At 54.4% G+C, this 19,779-nt stretch overlaps 1 long non-coding RNA gene across 1 annotated transcript; it reads left to right on the top strand.

The window, feature by feature from the left end:
* Window positions 1–8,989: 8,989 nt before the first annotated feature.
* Window positions 8,990–10,544, top strand: LOC135978116 (uncharacterized). The gene is made up of 2 exons (XR_010595528.1): window positions 8,990–9,261; window positions 10,431–10,544. It is a non-coding gene; the product is annotated as an uncharacterized LOC135978116 (long non-coding RNA).
* Window positions 10,545–19,779: the final 9,235 nt, after the last annotated feature.

The following is a 19,779-nucleotide window of genomic DNA, read 5'->3' as shown; positions in this document are numbered from 1 at the left end:
CACACAAATAAAATCCATATCAGACGCCGCTCACCTTTCCGAGGCGGCTTTGCCTTCCCCTCCCCTCTCCTCTGAAATGTGCGTGGATATAGGTGAGTAAGCAAAGGTGCACTCACACACAAACACACCATGACACATCTATAATCATACAGTGCATCACTCTGTTCCTAGGATCTCAACAAAGTTCACCTCCGCTCATTAAAGGTGACATGCTAAACAATTGGGTTTGAGCTCTTATTTTTTTCTTCTTTATGGTGGATAAAGAAAGCATGAAAAGGCTTTTTTATTTTTTAATTGTTTCTTTCTTGTTTTTCACTTTAGACATACCCAGTCTTAGCTTCCCTGTTTCTGCTGGTGGGCTCCAGAGGGAGTTTTCTAATCCCTCAAACCAAAGGAGCATGACTACTGAATATTTAGCAAAGAGAGCTTTTCTCCCTACTGTGTGTTCGGCATTTGAGTGAAATGGGTGCCAACCAGAACAACCGACCTCCTCCCCATGCACCTGTTTCAAGCAGCCTGACCAAAACCCCCTTCCTTCCTCCCTTGATCACTCAGGTTTCATATCCTCGGTACTTGTGAGAAAGCTGTGCAAATCTCTGATCACACTGAGTGTACTGTGCACATCTTAGTATACTTCTCTGTCACCCTGTTTGGACTGTAAGTTCTCTGGGGCACAGACTGTGGGTGATAGTTTTGCTTCTCTGGCACAGTAGGACGCTATAACAAGAGACAGGTTTCAGTGTGGTAGCCATGTTAGTCTCTATCAGCAAAAACAACGAGGAGTCCTTGTGGCACCTTAGAGATTAACAAATATATTTGGGCATAAGCTTTCATGGGCTAGAACCCACTTCATCAGATTACTTCATTAGACTGACCTCCCACTTGGTAAGACAACTCCCATCTTTTCATGTGCTGTGTATATACCTGTTAGTCTCTAAGGTGCCACTAAGGACCATCCCAAACCGCCCCACCATCCGCTCCAATGCAAGGCATTTCTTTACAGCACCTTCTCTGATATACACACACAGCAACGTGTGTGTGTGTATTATTAAAAAGCCCTCTTGATCGGGCACACTTCTCACCCTTGGGAGAGGACAAGGGAACAAATATGTGATGGGTGTTAGTCATGTAGCGTAATGCACCACTGGAAGGTGCTGTGATACTGTGGTGGTGAACGTGGTATAATGACCTGCACAGAACAGAATAGCACGGGAGTGACACTTGAGATATGTCTGTACAGCCCCAGCAAAAGTAGGGCCCAGCTGATAATGGTCTTTCAGCACTACCACGAGAGAAACGTTAAATAATAATAAACCGACCTCGTCAACCCAGTAGTTCTGTCGTCACCCATAGAGCCAGCCACGAAAAAAGAAGGGTGGACAAGATCTGCATTTCTAATGTAAAAGCAAATCAAACCCCACAGGGCTTTAACAACAACTACCCTTTATTCATCAGAAAGAAGCCAAAAGGCACTTTGGTTCCGAGCACAGGTCCCCGTTTGAAAGATGTGCTGACCTCAGGATAGCCGTATAGGTTTGGTTGAGGGCACAGGCCTGGGCGTCAGGACACCTGGGTTCTATTCCTGACCTGCTCTTTAGCTTTGGTCACTTCATTTCTCTGTGCCTCTGTTTCCCCACCCACTTTTTGTCTGTGTAGACTGTAGGCTCTCTGGGTTGGGGCCAATCTCTCATCATGTGTTTGGACAGCGCCTAGCACCAGGGGGCCCTGGTCTCGTTTGTGGCCCCTAAGCCCTACCGAAATGCATTACCTAGGGAGGTGGTGGAGTCTCCTTCCTTGGAGGTTTTTAAGTCCCGGCTTGACAAAGCCCTGGCTGGGATGATTTAGTTGGGAATTGGTCCTGCTTTGAGCAGGGGGTTGGACTAGATACCTCCTGAGGTCCCTTCCAACCCTGATATTCTATGATTCTATGACTGTCCTCTGCGCACAAACCCTAGCCTCTCCCCTGCCCCCCACATCTCCCTGAGCCTCCCTCCTGCCTCCCTTAGCCTCCTTCCTGTCCCCATCCCCCTGTACCCCCCTCAGCCTCCCTCGGCTCCCCACACCCCGGCCCCCTTAACCTTCCCCCACATTCTTCTGCCCCCTGCCCTCACATGCCCTGCACCTCCCTCAGCCGCTCTTATATCCCACATGATCACCTCCAACCCCCTCAGCCTCCCCTCTGCTCCATCCCCATGCCCCCCTCAGCCTTCCCCCTGCCCCCCACACTCCCTGGCCCCCTCAGCCTTCTTCCTGCCCTCCACACCTACTACCCCTGTCAGCGTTCCCCCTGCACACTCTGTCTCCCTCATGCCCATATCCCTCTGTCCCCCTCAGCCTGCCCCCTATCCCTGCCCCCACATCCCCCTGCAACCCGCTCAGCCTTCCCCCCACATCCCCTCACAGTCCCCATGCGCTGTCCAGGCCCTGAACCATGGCCTCAGCCAGTCTGCCTGTGGGCTCGGCTTCAGCCTCCTGGAGCCCAGCGGGAGGTGGCAGCCAGCGTCAGGAGGGCAGCCTGCCTGCCACATGCAGACAGAGCGTGGGGACGGGGCGGCCCTCGCGCAGGCCTCAGCCCCGCTGGCAGCAGTGGGAGATGGCGCCATTTTGATGAAGGGACAATTGGCGCCTTTGGCCACGTTTCCATGGGACAGGTGAGAAGCCCCCACAATCCCGAGTCACAATCAGAGCGCGAGGGCGGCCGCGCTGCTGCCCCTGTTGTGCATGGGGTCGGCCCAGCACGCCCAGCTGATGGGGGTGATCCTGTCACGGAGTGTGGGGGGACTCAGGGTCCTGCACCCCCGGCTTCCTGCGATTCACCATGACTCTCAGCCAGCCAGTAAAGCAGAAGGTTTATTTAGACGACAGGAACACAGTTCAAGACAGGTCCCGCAGGCACAGAAAACAGGACCCCCTCAGTTAGGTCCATCTTGGGGTCCTCGGGCACCCCAGCCCCCTTGGGAGGTCAGAGCCCTGTCTGCCTCCCAGCCATTCCACCAGCCAGCTCCTGAAACTCTCCCTTCAGCGACCCCTCCCACAGCCTTTGTTCAGTTTCCCGGGCAAAGGTGTCACCTGGCCTCTAACCCCTTCCTGGGTTCTCATGTTACATGCTCAGGTATTCTCCGGTCAGTCTCCCATCACCCAATGCAGACTATCCCAGCCACACTCCCCTGTCAGCATTCAAAGACCACAGTAAGAACAGTCCCAGTTCGTCACAGATCCGTAGCCAGAATCAGCCAGAATCCACTGGAAGCTGCTTTACCAGTTTGTTGGGGCAGCCAGACTTATGGGGCCGGCTGCAGCTGGCATTCGGGGTGTGCGGGCGGCGGGGAGGAGGCAGCATGAATTGCATGTGGGAGATTCATTCGTTGTTTGTGTGACAGCACAAACTCCCCCTCATCCCAAAACCTGGTCCCCAAATGAGCAGACTGGAGCACATCACACTAAGCAAACTGGTGCCACGTTCAACAAAATAAACAGGTCCCATCTCGTGTCCTTTGTTGCACATTTCGATGGCGTGTGCCAGGTGCTGGCAGGTTGCAGGGTCGAGAAGCGTGCATGCGGGTGAACCGCCTGGGTGCTCTTTTCCAGAACTATACGGACGTGGAGCTGTTCCCTCTAATGCACCAGTTCCTGCCCCCTGTATCCCAGCCAGAGAGCTGGGACACAGAGAGCAGCTGCCTTGACAGTCGCTGAATGAATCCAGTTTGATCCTCTTCCCTGTGGGACAGATGCAGCAGCAGCGCGGTCTCGATCCAGCCCATCCCACTCAGGGATCTCCTCACCTGGCCGTGACCTGTCGGGACAATGGCGGGGGGAGGGGGGTTCAGTCTCTGTAACCCCACGTGCTAAGCAGGGGTTAGTGATACCAAATGGAACTGAAAGTCCGAGGGGGGTGGGGAGAGGGGTTCCCACCGGGTGTGTGGGTTTGGTGAAAGGCGCCTACAAAACGTTGGGTCTGCCCAGTGCTTAAAGACAGAGCTGACTGGACTCAGCTGGAAGTCCTGGTTTCTTCTCAGTGATCCCTAGAGCTGAAAACACTGTGAAGCCGGTTTGCCTGGGCACCATAGAGCCGGTGCTGTGGTGAAAGACAGTACGGGGGGAGCAGCAGCGAGGTTCCCCCTAGCCAGGGAAGTCACTAAGAGCTGGACTCACTCCGGGCTGGAGGCCCCTCACAGCATGGCATCGCAGCTCCAGGCAGAGACAGCAGCATGGAGCAGCAGCGGTGCAGAGCAGAGGCAGAGGCATCCCTGGCCCACCCCTTCTCTCCCTGGGGCAGGAGGCGACCCCCCCCCCAACCCCACCTGAACTCTCAAACTCTGCTGAGCTGGGCCCGTAAACTGGGTAAGGGGACAGCAGAGGGAAAATGGGAGGGGTGTGCCAAAGGGACATTCGTCCATTGGACTCTCTCATCCCAAGCTGGGAAACTGAGGCAAGGGGCTGCTGCCCAATGGATTGTAGAGCGGGCGTTTCACTCACAGTTCACATACTGCTGAGTCACTCTTGTGGTGGTTTCCCCAGTTCATGCTGCGTTTCTTTCTCCTCTGAATAAAAGTTCTCGTGTGTTAGACTCAGACTCAGCGCTCGCGACGGGGGAACAGCTGCCTGTTAGGGGCGTGCTGGTCAGTTTCCCAGATTTCTGGAAGGGGTGCTCCAGCTGGTTCTGCTTTGCAATGCTAAGAGGAACCCCGAGATCCTGATTCTCGTCCTTGTCACTGACAATACCACCTGGCACAAGCGTTACACCCCCATCGCGTTCTGCACAACCCCCGTTCCTGCCATCTCCTCTGGCTTGATCCTCTCCATTTAGTGCGTCCTTCGTCTGGAAGGCCGATGATACGGTAATGCCGCAGAGTCCCACTGAGAAATTAAATCCCTGGCTCACACCTGCCCGGCTTCAGAAACGTTGGCGTTCTCGGGGAGGAGGGAGGGAACCCAAGAAATCTGGTATCTGCGGTAAATAAAGGATGGGCAGACGTTCCGGTGGGGGCTCCCTCCCTGCCCACAGGCCAGGCTTGAGGCCAGCGGTTGAAAAAGCAAGATAAGCTGGGTGTGGAGTGGCGCTTTCCCCATAAAGGCATGGAGCCCCGGCTCTGGTTTCTGATGTGGAAGTGGGGGACGCTTCAGTTTTGCTAACTCACCCGCTCAGCTGCAGCGTCGGGATGGGTGAGTTTTATTGAAATGCCCAGTATTTCACACAGCCTGGAGATGTAGGGCCAGAGCCTGGTGGTGGGCACCAGAGCCCCAGGCGGTGTGGGCACGTGGGGGAGGTGCAGTGGCAGGCATGCTATGTGGCCCCTGTGGGACACCATGTGCCCTGAGTACCCGGGCACAGGAAGGAACGTGCCCAGACAGACGCAGTAACTACCGCATAGAGAGGGGCAGCCTGCACTCCTCTCAGTGCCGCCCCTCAGCCCGGGCAGGTGCACAAGGGGGAGGGGAGCCCTGGTGCATTCTCTGCTTTCCCGACCCTGCCTGGCCGAGGCACAAGGGATGGGGGGGCAGTGAGGTACATGCTGCTTTTCCTTTGAAACGGAGCAGCATTTCCCCCAGCAAGTGCATGCTGCAGCATGAGACTGGCTAGCTAGGAGTCTGGCAGTGCCTCCTGGTGGGTAAAGAGTGCCCCTGGGGCCATGGGGTACCAGGAGCCTGGCGGGGATCCCCTGCCCAGCACTCTGCTGGACCCTAGGCAGGAATCCTCCCGCCCTGCCCCAGGTTCCTTTGGGCATTGGGGCCAAAGTACTTTAGAACACAAAGGAACTAGCATAAACCATGTTTTAAAAATGGGGAAACTGAGGCATGGTGCAGTGTAATGAGTTTTCCAAGGTCACAGGTCAAACTCAGGCCCTCTGTGTCTTAGACTATTAGAGTGTGTGAACGGCTGCTAGCTGGCAGCGTCCCCGCTCCTCTGGGGCGTCAGGAGAAGGGGAGGCGTGTTTTCAAGGATGAGTGACTCCAGATTGTTATTTCACTTTGGTTCCAAACATTGTAGTTCTGGCTTGTCAGACTCACTGAAATCCTTCTCCTTTAAAGCTTTAACCCTTTGCCTGCCATGGGGTTACGCCTCTCTCCTCCCTCTCACAAGGATACCTGAGATTGCTGGCAGCGTGTCACAGTTACTTGAGCTGTGACATTGTCTGAAGAATTTGGGGTCCAGGCAGCTCCAAAAAGAAGGTGTTTCCAATGAAATCTGTCTGTGGATGATGTCTGGGCAAAGTGTTTCCATTGCAACAGTGTGTTTCGGTGTGTCGTTTACACGGTGTTCTCTCTCTCTCTAATTCATTTGCACGTTTGTATCACAGTTACTTTTGGGGTTAGTTGTGGACATTCTAACTTTGCAACACCACATAAATACAATGATGGCTGACAGAAAGCACGGTGCCGGACTCCAGTGCGGCTTTAGCCTGTTCTGGTTTGACACACACACACACACCCCGCCCGCCCCACCCCACCCCGCCCCACCCCACAAAAAGCTGCCATTTTGCACCTGTCATGGGCCAGCAGCAGCTATAATCAAACTTGGGACCTCTGGAGCTTCACACGTGAGCCTCTGCTGTAGGGTTCTCAACCTATTTCCCATTGGGGGCTGCATATGCCGTGCTCTGCGTTATGTGGGCTGTAGCTACACAAGATGTAATACCAGGGCCGGGATAGATATACCTGGGGAGGGCGGGGGGTGAATGAGCCGGTTTCTGTCCAAGAGTCTGGATTGCTCTGGGCTGCTGATCCCGGCAAGGTCATTGTGAATCCCTGCGCTGAGTGCTGAAGGTGGCCTGGGAAAAGCATGTGTGGGGCGGGGGAGGGGTGTCTATGTTAATCCCGGCTGAAATAAATGGCCATGCCCTTGCTAGGGCAGCGCTTACAGTGCACCCCTCAGCGACCCGGCTCCATTTTGAACTCTTTTTGGCCAGGACTGTGGCCCCTGGCGACTCTGCCCACTTTAAGCCTGGCCTGAGCTGGGCCCACAGAACAGCTGCAGTGTCAGCAGCGTGTCCCCCTCTGGGCTGCTAGGCTGCAGTGCAGGGGGCAGCATGCCTGGCGTGGGGCACACAGCAGCTCTGTGCCCTGGGCCCTCTCACCTGGCACTCATCTGAGGGGGGCAGAGCTGAGCTCTTCTGAAAATCTGGCCCAGTAGTTGAGCCCTCTGAAAACTCTGGCCTTAGCGTCTAAGGGTAACATTTTCAAGAGTGGCTAAGTCACGTAAGTGCCTAAATCCCAGTGACGTCTAGTGGGTGTCTCAGGTGTCTTGAACTGGAATTTGTTTGGAGAGAAACTGCTAAGGAGCCTTATCAGCCCCGAGCAGAGAGTACCTGGGAGCCTGCCTGGGTCGGGCGGGTCTGGTACAGCCTCCCCCCAGATAAGGCTCTTCCCTGGACCTGCCACCCATTGGAATCTGGAACGATTCCCTCCGAGGTAACACCCGGGGCAGCCAGGGCAGGGCAGGGCACGGCCTGCTCCCCGGGAGCGTTAGGGCTTTCAGGAGTCAGAGGTGTCAGCGGAGCAGGTTGTACGTTAAAGCAGCGAAGGCAGTTGGGGGGCAGAGGAATTGGGTGCTTTGCCATTGCACTTGATCAGCTCAATTGGAAAATTCTTTCAAAGGAAATCCAGATGTATACATCTGACTGGGGTACATGTACACACATACACACGCACACTCACATGTGCACACACTCATGTGCACATACACGTACACACATACATAAACACATGTACACATACACATATATACAGACATACACATACACGCACACACGCTGTCCCTGGAGCGCCCCAGGATGCGACTGACGGGGTGGCTGGCTATTATGGAGGCAGAAGGGGGTTGGGAGAAAATAATCAAGAAGAACTTTTGCTGAAAATGCAAACCTAAGCTGGAAATCTGTGCAGGGCTGGGCTCAGCGAAAATGATCTTTTGAGCTGCTCTTATTAACCGTGGTCCTGTACTTCCTGGTTTGCGTCGGACCCAGGCAGGAGACTGGGCTGCTCTCAGCTGTAGAAGCCATTGGAATGAGCCAGGTCGGAATGAGCCAGGCCCTCAGAGCCTTCTGCCACCAATCGCCCCAGCAGTCACTGATCCACACCAAACCACGTCCTTCCAGTCAGGCAGTTTCATATGCATACGTCAAACCCTTGGTTTGCCACTCAGACACCACGGTGATGGGCACAGTAAGGACCGAGAGACGCTAAACAGGCAGACGGACAAGGAAATAGTGGCCCTGCCTACAGGTGTGTGTGTGGTGCAAACGGATGAACACCAGTTGCTGGCTGAAGGCACAACCTTAATACCTGCATCTCCTGTCTGTCAGCTATCGTTCGCTTGGCAGCCTGAGCTCCGATTTCTAACGCAGCGTTTTGCTCTGGCCTATTGTGGTTCTCATGTCGGGGGGCGCCTTGGCCCCTGGTATCAGGAGCGGTGCTAAGGAGGCTGCTTTTCAAAGGTCCTTAGGTAGGGTTGTCAACTTTCTACTTGCACAAAACCAAACGCCCTTGACCCAACCCCTTTCATGCCCTTCCCCAAGGCCCCACCCCCACTCACTCCAGCCCAGCCCACCTCCCTCAGTCGCTCGCTCTCACACCCTCACTCACTTTCACTGGGCTGGGGCTGGGGGATGGAGTGCAGGGAGGGGTGAGGGCTCCGGTGGGGATGCGGGCTCTGGGATTGGGCTGGAGATTAGGGGTTTGGGGTGCCAGAGGGGGATCCGGGCTGGGGCAGAGGGTTGGGGTGCGGACTCTGGGAGGGATTTTGGGTGCAGGAGGGGGCTCAGGGCTGGGGTAGGGGATTGGGGTGAGGGTGGGGGTGTGGGGTCTGGGAGGGATTAGGGTACAGGAGGGGGTTCCGACCTGGGGCAGGGGGTTGGGGTGCCGGGTGTGAGGTCTAGGAGGGATTTTGGGTGTGGGAGGGGGTTCCGACCTGGGGCAGGGGGTTGGGGTGCCAGGTGTGAGGTCTGGGAGGGAATTTGGGTGCGGGAGGGGGTTCCGACCTGGGGCAGGGGGTTGGGGTTCCGGGTGTGAGGTCTGGGAGGGAATTTGGGTGTGGGAGGGGGTTCCGACCTGGGGCAGGGTTTCTGGGTGCGAGCTCCGGCCAGGCAGCGCTTATCTCAGCCAGCTCCTGGACAATGGCACACCGGTGCTAATGCAGGCTCCTGACCCCTGGTCTCCCTCCGCTGGCAGGCTCTGAGCAAGGCCTGCCCAGAGAACATGGATGACGAGCTCTCGATCCTGCTGACAGCACCCCCCAGCACAGACAAACTCCAGCACATCTTGGAGGTGAGCAGAATGGGGAGGGGCAGCAGGGATTTTACCGTAGCCCTGGGGACTCCTAGAAAGAAGAGACTGGAAAATCCATGTTTCTATTGGATCCTTCCGAGTATGCATTTGTGATATAAACTCACTGGGTGACCTTGGGGTAACTCACTTCCCCCTTACGGCATCAGTCTTCTCCACTATCAAATCTACACTGGGGAAGAAGGACAGAAGCCCCGACAATCACCGTCACCTCTGGGTGTCTGGTCCTGGGAGCCGAAACCAACTGGACTATCTGCCCCATCTCCTAAACTGCCCTGTCTTTCCCTCCTAGGGCCTGGTCCTTAGTGCTCAGCCTGGCCCCTTCCCAGCTTGTCCCTGACCTTTAAAGGACGCTCCAAGCCCCTCCCATGCCTGCTTCCCTTGGGGTCTCTCTCCTGGCTGAGCACAGGCTGCCCTTCTATCTCTCAGCAGCCTGGGTCCTAGTCACAGGCTGCGTCTTGTCACGTGACCCCCACACTTATTCCCTTCACCCTAGGGAGCTGCATCACCTGGGCCAGGTGCAGTTGAGCTCCAACCCCTTTCCTGGCCATCTCACCCAGGCACAGGTTGAAACTGGTAACCTGTGGGTAACAGTAACTGGTTGCTCCCAAAGGTGCTGAAGACACAATGGAAGAGGAAATCCTTTGGCCTGGATTGAAATTATTCCGACTGAAAGTGAATGAGAGAAAATAGGTCCAGAGTTCTCTTCCTAGCAGCAGAAAATGTAGCGATTGATAGAGGTTCAGGTCAGAAAAGACCATTCTGTGCATCTAGTCGCCCCTCCTGTATAACTCAGGGCCTAGAATGTGACCAAGTGGTTCCTTCAGCCAACCATAGCATGGGACTGAGCCAGAGCACGTCTTTTGGAACGACATCCACATGCAGGAGAGCCAGCTGGCTACCAGAAAATCTCTCTTCTGCAGTGACGTGGGATTAAGGGACATGGGGGAAAAGACATGGAGGCTGTGACTAAACTTAGAGCAGCAAGGTCAGGAAAACCAGGTTTAGGTCCCAGGCCTGGCTATCAGATCTGCTGTTTTCTATTCCTGGCTTTGGGACCATGAGCGAGTCTCTGCACCGCTGTGTGCCTCGGTTTCCCCAGCTATCAAATGGAGCTAATCAAGGTTTTGTTTGTTCTCCCCATTTTACAGGGTGCGAAACCGAGACACAGTTGGGACCTGTCTACACTACAGGTCTGTCGTGCGTTTGTAATCTGCTGACCCCCACATGTTGTTCAGAGCCTATGGACAACACAGCTCCTAAAGGTACGTTTGTTCTGTGCTTATCCCCTATGTACCAGCAGGGCTGAACAGCATTTCTCACTGTGATGTGGGGAGCAGGTACTAAGGATCTGAAGAAGCTCTCGGAGACTAATTTTTTAAAATAATTGTTATCAATGACTTGGGAGAAAACATACAATCACTGCGGATAAGATTGGGGGATGACAAAATACAGGCAGAGTGGTAATTCCTGATGGGGAGAGGGCAGTGATACAGAGCGATCTGGCTCATTCGGCCAGCTGGATCCATTCAAAGAAAACAAGTTTGAGCAGAGCCCAATGCAAGGTCCTATACGTGGCAACAAGGCACGCCGGCCACACCTCCAGAATGGGGACGTGGATCCAGGAAAGCAGTGACTCTGAAAAGGATTTAGGGGCCAGAGTGGAGAAGCCACTCAACATGAGCTCCCAGTGTGATGCTGTGGTGAACAGGGCTAAAGCCATCATTAGACGAAGGAGCAGAGCCGTGAGTAGGATAGGGAGTTGACACAGCAGCAGTGAGACTGCTATTGGAATACTGCCTCCGGTCTTGGTGTCCTCCTTTGAAAAAGATGGTCTTAGAAATTGGAGCTGGGGCAGCAAAGAGCCACCAAATGTTCTGAGGGCTGGAGAAAAATGCCTTCTAGTGAGCTATTGAAAGAGCTCAACCTGTTTAGCTTATCAAAAGAAGATTGAAAGGTGACTTCACTGAAGTGTTGAAATGCCTTAATGGAGAGAAAATATTGGGTATTAAAGGGCTCTTTAATCGAGCAGAGAAAGGCAGAACAAGACCCAATGGCTGGAAGGTGAAAAGAGACAAATTCCTATGACAAATAAGGCACAAATATTCAACAGCGAGGATGACTGAACACAGGAAGAAGCTACCAAGGAAAGTGGTGGATTCTCCATCTCTTGATGTCATAAAGACTAGATGCCTTTCCGGAATGTGTTTGCCCCAAAAGTAGCTATTGTGGTAGACAGGAGGCCTGTGATATGCAGGGGGGTCAGATTAGATGCTCTAACTGTCTCTTCTGGCCATAAAGTCTACTCATTTCTGAAAAATCGAGTGTAGTATTGGGAGCAGCTTGTGATGTTTTACTGTCTGGCCGGCTTAGTTCCTAGATTGAACACTCATTGAGCGGGGTGATCCACAGGGAGTAGCTCAAACCTCCAAAGGGTCTGGCCTGCGGCAGGACATTAGCACTGCAGGGGAGGGGTGGGTGTGGCAGTGACATCACAAAGGCCTTTTGCAGGACATCAGCCTATTGGTCAAAGGTGCTGGGGAGGTGGTGACCTCACAGAGAGATACTGACATCAGCCAGGCAGGACAGGGGCGCAGGGCCAGGGAAACCTCAGAGACCCCTGTGGCTTTCCTTCAGCAAGTCTCCTTCTCGAGGTCTCTCTTTGAGGTCTGAGAGAGTATTTGGGTTCATGTACGTGAGCACCAGGAGGAACCTCTTTTGAGTTTTCTCCTTTCTTTTTCCTGATTTCACTAGAAAACTGATGTCCCTGTTTAGAAGGTAAGAGCCTCCGAGAGGTTTGGAACCTGTTCAGTCTGATGCATCTGGCGCCAGCTGAATTTTAGGCATGGAAAACACTAGCTTAAGGTGGCCAAATTTTATTCCCCACCTGGGATTTTGTCCCTTAGAATCTCTGGGGACATTAAGGTTTGTCCTTTTTGTTTTACCTTTTCCTCCATTCCTCCCTCCTTTCTCTTCATCTCTTACTTCTTTTGTCCTTTCCCCTGTTCCCCTCCCACCACCAGGAGGGGTGTGTGTGTCGTGGGGGGTGCTCTACAACTCCCATTGTGGGAGGTCCACCGAAAAATGTGGGGCTGAAATAGTGCTCAGACAGTGATCCCCAGCGGGTGACCTGGGCCATTCTTTGGGCTCTCTGGTGACAACCCTCATCCTCCCGCCCCTCGGTCTCTACCCTGATTGGCTGAGCAGGGGGTTATTGACAGGGAGGAGACTCAGGTCCCTGTTGTTTTCTTTTAAGACCGAGTAAATAGTCATAACCAGTCATATGTTCGACAAATTTTGCTGCTTCTCTGCAGTTCATTGTTTTCTCTACCATTCCAGTTCTCCTAAAATACTTGCTGAATAATTACTATGAACTCTTGCTGGTCTGGAACTCACTTGAGAGCACTTTATTCAGGTCATTCAATGTCTGAAATTCAAGATCCGATGGTTAGTTTGAAAATCAGGGCTCTTGGGTCCTATTCCCAACTCTGCCACGGACTGGCTGTGAGACCTAAGACAAGTCAATTCTCCTTTCTCAGCCTTAGCTTCTCCCTCTTTCAAGTAGGGATAACAATCGGCCCCTACCTACCTCCCGGCAGGTGGAGGATGGGGATCTATTGGAGAGTGTCACTAGGAGCAGTGCATAAGATGAGGTGTCCTATCATGTTTACTCAGATCAGATTAGGACATAATAGAATGGCTGAAATAGTCTATTTTATTTGTATTTTATTATGTTGCAATTGTTAAGAGCAGCAACTACTTAGCTCAGACTGAAACATCTCATCTAATTTTTGAGATCTAAGTGTCTCCTCTTTGTGTAGCTCAAACCTCCAAAGTGTCTGCCCTGTGGCAGGACATTAGCACTGCAGGGGAGGAGTGGGTGTGGCAGTGACATCACAAAGGCCTTTTGCAGGACCTCAGCCTATTGGTCAAAGGTGCTGGGGAGGTGGTGACCTCACAGAGAGATGCTGACATCAGCCAGGCAGGACAGGGGCGCAGGGCCAGGGAAACCTCAGAGTCCCCTGTAGCTTTGCTTCAGCAAGTCTCCTTCTCGAGGTCTCTCTTTGAGGACTGAGAGAGTATTTAGGTTCACGTACATGAGCGCCAGGAGGAACCTCTTTTGAGTTTTCTCTTTTCTTTTTCCTGATTTGACTAGAAAGCAGACGTCCCTGTTTAGAAGGTAAGAGCCTCTGAGAGGTTTGGAACCTGTTCAGTCTGATGCACCTGGCGCCAGCTGAATTCTAGGCATGGAAAACACTAGCTTAAGGTGGTCGAATGTTATTCCCCACCTGGGATTTTGTCCCTTAGAATCTCCGGGGACATTACGGTTTGTCCTTTTTGTTTTACCTTTTCCTCCATCCCTCCCTCCCTTCTCTTCATCTCTTATGTCTTCTGTCCTTTCCTCTGTTCCTCTCCCACCACCAGGAGGACTCTGTGCGTGTGTCATGGGGGGTGCTCTGCAGTGGGAACAGGGACAATTCTCCAACTTTGGGCAGTCAAGAGCCTGGGTGAGATAAGGGGCGTTAAAGCCCTTTGTGAAGGAGAAAGGGGAGTTTCACGGTGTTGAGCACCAAGGAATTCTAAACTTTGCTAAAACACCTAGTCTGCAGAAACCAGAAATGGTCGGGGCAAAGAGACGGGAGAAATTCGGAGAGTGGTCACTATTGGGCAGGAATCGGAGGAGTGGGAGGCAGGGGGGGGGATCCTGCTGGCTGTGTGGGGCCCTGGCTGTGTAATCTCCTCACTGGGAAGAGTCAGTGAGGCCCGAATCTCACACGCTCCTTTGTCTCCTTTGGGTCTCACAGGAGCTCATTGAGGAGCTGCCTGATAACTCTCCACCCGGCGCCGTCCTCGCCAACTCCCTGATTGCTGTGGGCAACCTCAGGTACCGAGACCCTCCCGCCCGGTTCCCCTAACCCCAGTGCTGCTCAGGCCCAGGGCTGGGAGTCACTCCCCCTCCCACTCCCAGCTCACCGCCCAAGGGTGGCTCCTCTGGCAGAGGTGGGGGGAAGGTTCACTCTCTCCTGGCTGGGCTGTTCTTTTCACTCCAGTAAAATTGCAATGGCTTTGGGGAGAGGCTCACTCCCAGGATCAGATACAGGAGGGGCAGCAGGGTGCAGGGAACAGGGGCTATTCCTGCCCTGCCACTGTCTGTCTGAGAAACCTTGGCCTTGTCATTCCCTGGCTCGGTGCCTCAGTTTCCCTTCTTGCCAGCCTGTGCCTATTTCGCTGCAGTTTCACCTGAGTGTTGGTGCCAGTCCCATCCCCGCACTGCACAGTCTAATATCGGCTCCTCTCTCTTGCCAGCACCATGACGCCTGCCCTGGAGCCAGAGCTGGAGACCCACCTCCTCCGAGCTGCCCTGCACGCCGTCTTCACCCTGGGCATGGAGAAGGACACCACCCAAGTGCAGGTAGATCATGCTAAAGTCATGGATTGAAGAGCCAGCTGTCATCCTGCCATGAATCCTTGCTAATTGCCTGCAGTGGGATGTGAAGGAGAGAGGCCAGGATATGTGTTTGGGGTCTCACCAGTGCTTCCCAGAGACCCCACTTCTCCTCCTGTGGCAGATGTAGCCCCAGTTTCCCTAACTCTGACCCATGGCTCTCCCTTGCTTTCAGGATCTGCCTAGGGTCTTGCCAGACCTCCTGGACGCCATGCTGGGGAACCTGCTGGCAGAGTCCCCAGACACCGACAGGCTCCAGTACATCTTGGAGGTGAGCCCGATGAGAGGGGTGGGGGCAATTTTACCTTCACTCTTAGATCCATTTTCCAGTCTGTCCTCCTAGCCGGGCCCCCAGTGGGCATCCTTGGTCAGGGCAGTCAGTGCAATGCCTCCTTTCCCCACAGCACATTAACTACTGGATCGTGTCCAGGGTGCCGCGAGAGAGAGCCAGGGCCGTTAAGAGCAGCACGGCCCTGCTCAGATCCACCATCACCCTCCCTGAGTTTGACGTAAGTGACCTCTGACCCCAGCTTCCTGACTCCAGGGGTAGGTGGGCTGGCTCCGACGGGCTGTAGGATCTGCTGCTGCAGGGGCTGTGGGTTAGGAGTGTTCCTCTTGGGGAGGCAGAGTCAGAGCAGAGAGTGAGCCTGGCTTGAGTCAAGTTCTTCTTGTCTAGTTAAGTGGTGACTCTGGGCTTTTAAGGGGACTGTGCTCCAGGTTCATGCCTCCCTGTCATCCTGGAGCAGCTGGGGAAGCAAGTCCTCATGGAGGGCCCTGCCCACAGCCCTCTGCTCCAGGCTTCCTTGGGGGCAGTGGAAATTAAGGGTCTGGCTCTAGCATCTCCTACAGAGGGGCTGAGGGGAAGGAGAGTCCTGGCCCGGGGGGGGACTGGGAGCTGACCGGAAAATGCTGATGGAGTCCCCTCTCTCTCTCCCGTCCATTAGAACTCAGCGGAATTCCCCAGGATGGGTCACCACAGGGCCCAGCTGGCTCTGTCCGTCAGTGACCCAGCCAAGGACATCAGCCGGCAGGCCAGGGAGGGGGTTTACCGGCTCTACCAGCTGCTGCTGCACCAGAGGGGTAAGGAACCCAGCTGGGAAATGGCACCCGCTAGATGAGTGAGACTGGGACCCCAGCCAATTTCTCTCAGACTGACCCCGGCTGGAGGATGAGTCTCTCTATCTCTTTCTGTCTTCCACACCACGCCCTGCAATTCTGTTGGGCCGGGCACGCAGCGAGGACTCTGCCCACTGTGCAGCCACCAATGGGATTGGAAGGACACAAGCCCTGCAACCAGAAGGACAAATGTGTGTGTGTCTCTCTCCCTGTCACCTACTCCCTCCTGGGGGAAACCCAGCAGCTGATGGGGGACAAGGTGAGCAGCTGCATTAGACTCAGGAGATTGGGGCGGGGCCCAGGCCTCATTCCCATCCTGTGGCCATTCGCTGGCCTGGCACAAGGAGCCTGGTGGGGAATGAAAGGGAGAGCAGGTGCTCCTGGGAAGGGAGATGAATTCACCTCCATGAGCAGGAGCGAGCCAGCTTGTCCCCGGAGCAGCTAATTAATGACAAGCTTTGCCTCATCCCAGACTTATGTTCTCAGGACACGGTGCTATCGCTCTTGGGAAAGGCAGGAGAGTCCCCCAAGTGCCCTCTGCGAGACTCTCCTATCCCACAGGGCTGCACCCAATTCCTAGTGGTCTGGTGTCTGTGTCACCCGAGCCACCACCCAGAGTTGCTCCCATCACTGGCAGCCTGGGAGGCCAAGGACTGACGGGTGATGGCGTCTGACCAGACAGGGATGAGGCACATGGGCAGGGGACGCTTGTCCTGCTGCTGGCAAGGCTGGACCCGATCTGGAGAGAACAGGAGGATTCAGTCAGCAGTAGGGTTACCATGTCTAATAAATAAAAAAAGAGGACTCTCCACGGGCCCTGGCCCCGCCCATTTCCCCACCCCTAGCCCCGCCCCAACTCCGCCCCTTCCCCGCCCTAACTCCGCCCGCTCCTCCCTCCCACTCCCAGGCATGGGGAAAGGGCTGCCCCAGCGCTACCGGCTTCACGGTTTGCCGGGCAGCCCCCAGACCCTGCACCCCCGGCTGGCGCTTCCCCCGAGCCGCCGGAGCAGAGCAGCTGGAACCGGCAAGGGAAGTTCCTGGCCGGCAGCTCGGGGTCCGGAGGCGGGGGGGGCTGCCCGAAGCCAGTAGCGCTGGTTCGGGCAGCTCGGCTCTTAAAGTCTGAGAGGGGAGGAGCGGAGCAGCTCAGCTGGAGCCCGGGAAGGGAAGTTCCTGGCCGGCGGCTGGGGGTCCGGAGGCGGGGGGGCTGCCCGAAGCCAGTAGCGCTGGCTCGGGCAGCTCGGCTCTTAAAGTCGGAGAGGGGAGGAGCGGAGCAGAGCAGCCGCGGGAGGGGAAGTGCCCGGCCGGCATTTTCCCGGACATGTTTGGCTTTTCGGCAATTCCCCCTGGACGGGGGTTTGATTGCCGAAAAGCAGGACATATCCGGGAAAAACCGGACATATGGTAACCCTAGTCAGCAGGGGCTGCCGATCCGTCCCATTCACCAGGGCTGCCATCGTGCGGCTTCCGCATTAGTGGCTGGGGAAAGGGAAATGGGATGGGGGTGACTTGGGGAAAGGTCTCAACCTCCCCACATCCCACTTCACTGCTGCCAGAATCCCTCCTGCCCCCCCGCTACAGTCCCCTCCCTACCCAACCTGGGTGGGGCTGGAGGAGAGGGGTCTGAGAACTTGAGCTGTGGATTGGAGGTGGAACAGCTGTCAGGGGCACTGAGGGGGAAGTGGCAGGAGCTCCCCGTACAAGGAGGGGGGTTGGCACTGGAGGTCACTAGGAAGGAGAACAAGACTCCATCCTGGGGGTCAGGAGGGGAAATCCATCCCTCAGAGGTGGGCAGGGGCTGGGTGGAAATGCTGCTGGTTCCAGGGGCCGTTAATCCCCCCTGATTCCTCGGAGGCGTCTGAGTCTCAGACAGGTTCTCGTTCCTTGCAGCAGGAGGACGTCACGGCTAATGTGATGCGCCAGCTCCGTATCATGCGGCACTTGCGCCAGGTGCCCGAGGCGCTGCAGGGCCTGTGCCTCTGAGGCCACCAGCAACTCCTGCTCCCTGCTGCAGGTACTGCTCTGGCTCTCTGTAAATGGGGAGCTAGTGGAAGGGGAAATGGAGCCCCCTGGCACTCACAGAAACCCTCTCCCCTCTCTGTGGAGCAGGGTCCTTTCCTCTGCCCCCAAATTCCTTCATCTGGGACAGGAGCTCTTTCCCTCACACCCATTCCCCTCCCCCCTTTCCTTGATCTACCCCCATCCCATTCCCCCTGCGTCCAGGCACAGCTCTGCCTGCCCCATATGGTGCAGAAAGGCCTGTGATATGCAGGGGGTCAGATTAGATGCTCTAACTGTCTCTTCTGCCCATAAAGTCTACTCATTTCTGAGAAACCGAGTGTAGCATTGGGAGCAGCCTCTGCTGTTTTACTGTCTAGCCGGCTTGCTTCCTAGAATGAACACTCATTGAGCGGGGTGATCCACAGAGAGTAGCTCAAACCTCCAAAGGGTCTGGCCTGTGGCAGGACATTAGCACTGCAGGGGTGGGTGTGGCAGTGACATCACAAAGGCCTTTTGCAGCACCTCAGCCTATTGGTCAAAGGTGCTGGGGAGGTGGTGACCTCACTGAGAGATGCTGACATCAGCCAGGCAGGACAGGGGCTCAGGACCAGGGAAACCTCTGAGTCCCCTGTAGCTTTCCTTCAGCAAGTCTCCTTCTCGAGGTCTCTCTTTGAGGACTGAGAGAGTATTAGGGGTCACGTACGTGAGCGCCAGGAGGAACCTCTTTTGAGTTTTCTCCTTTCTTTTTCCTGATTTTAATTGAAAACAGACGCCCCTGTTTAGAAGGTAGGAGCCTCCGAGAGGTTTGGAACCTGTTCAGTGTGATCCATCTGTTCCACAAGTCCTTCAGTCCAATCCACTTCCCTAACTAATTTCCTTAATTTTTTAAAGTTAGCACTTTTGAAAAAAAAAAACCCTAGTCACAGATCTATTTTTGTTTACCCTTCCATTTAGTTTAAACTGAATTAGCTCATGATCGCTCAAACCAAGGCTGTCCCCTACAACCATTTCTTCTAAGAGATCCTCACTACTCACCAAAACCAAATCGAAAATGGCATCCCCTCTTGTTGGTTCAGCAACTACTTGGTGAAGGAATCCATCAGCTATCACATCTAGGAAAATCTGAGCCCTATTATATTAATAGCACTTGTCCTCCAGTCTATATCTGGGAAGTTAAAGTCTCCCATGATCACACAATTCCCATTAGTATTTACTTCATTAAAAACATTGAAGAGGTCTCTATCCCTATCCAAATCAGACTCCTGTTCTAACAGACAGCAACACCCCCCACACACACACCCCGAAAGGCAGAGATAGACCGAAAATCCTATTCAAACTAAACCAGTTTGTTTCTTGAAATCATAACAAGTGGCAATGAAAATTCTTTGTCACAATGTGTTAAATTGTCTCGTGGCACTCAAAGAGGAGACACTTAGATCTCAAAAATTAGATAAGATGCTTCAGTCTGAGCTAAGTAGTTGCTGCTCTTAACAATTGCAAAATAATACAATACAAATAAAATAAACTATTTCAGCCATTCTATTATGTCCTAATCTGATCTGAGTAAACATGATAGGACACCTCATCTTATGCACTGCTCCTAGTGACACTCTCCAATAGACCCAGCAGTCCTTATTTCCAGGCCCCTTCACTAACCACTGCTGCACACTCCCTCCCACAGCTGGCAATTACAACCAGACCCTCATGTCTGGTCTCCCTGCTTTGAGAGGGAGTGTGCTCCGCTGGAGTGATTGGAGCAGGGAACTGGGAGTCAGGACTCCTGGGTTCCATTGCTGGTTTCCTATTGACCTGTGGGACATGGGGTAAGTTGCTGCCCCCTCTGGGCTCTGTCCCCAGCAGTCAAATGGGGATTTCATATTTTCCCACTATTGGAAAGTGCTGGGAGAATCCCCCAGCAAAAGCTGCTCTGACAGTGCTAA

This window comes from Chrysemys picta, unplaced genomic scaffold, assembly GCF_011386835.1.
Source record: "Chrysemys picta bellii isolate R12L10 unplaced genomic scaffold, ASM1138683v2 scaf125, whole genome shotgun sequence".
Classification (NCBI taxonomy): domain Eukaryota; kingdom Metazoa; phylum Chordata; order Testudines; family Emydidae; genus Chrysemys; species Chrysemys picta.
The sequence above is the reverse complement of the archived record's forward strand: the minus strand, read 5'-3'. Positions and strand labels throughout refer to the sequence as shown.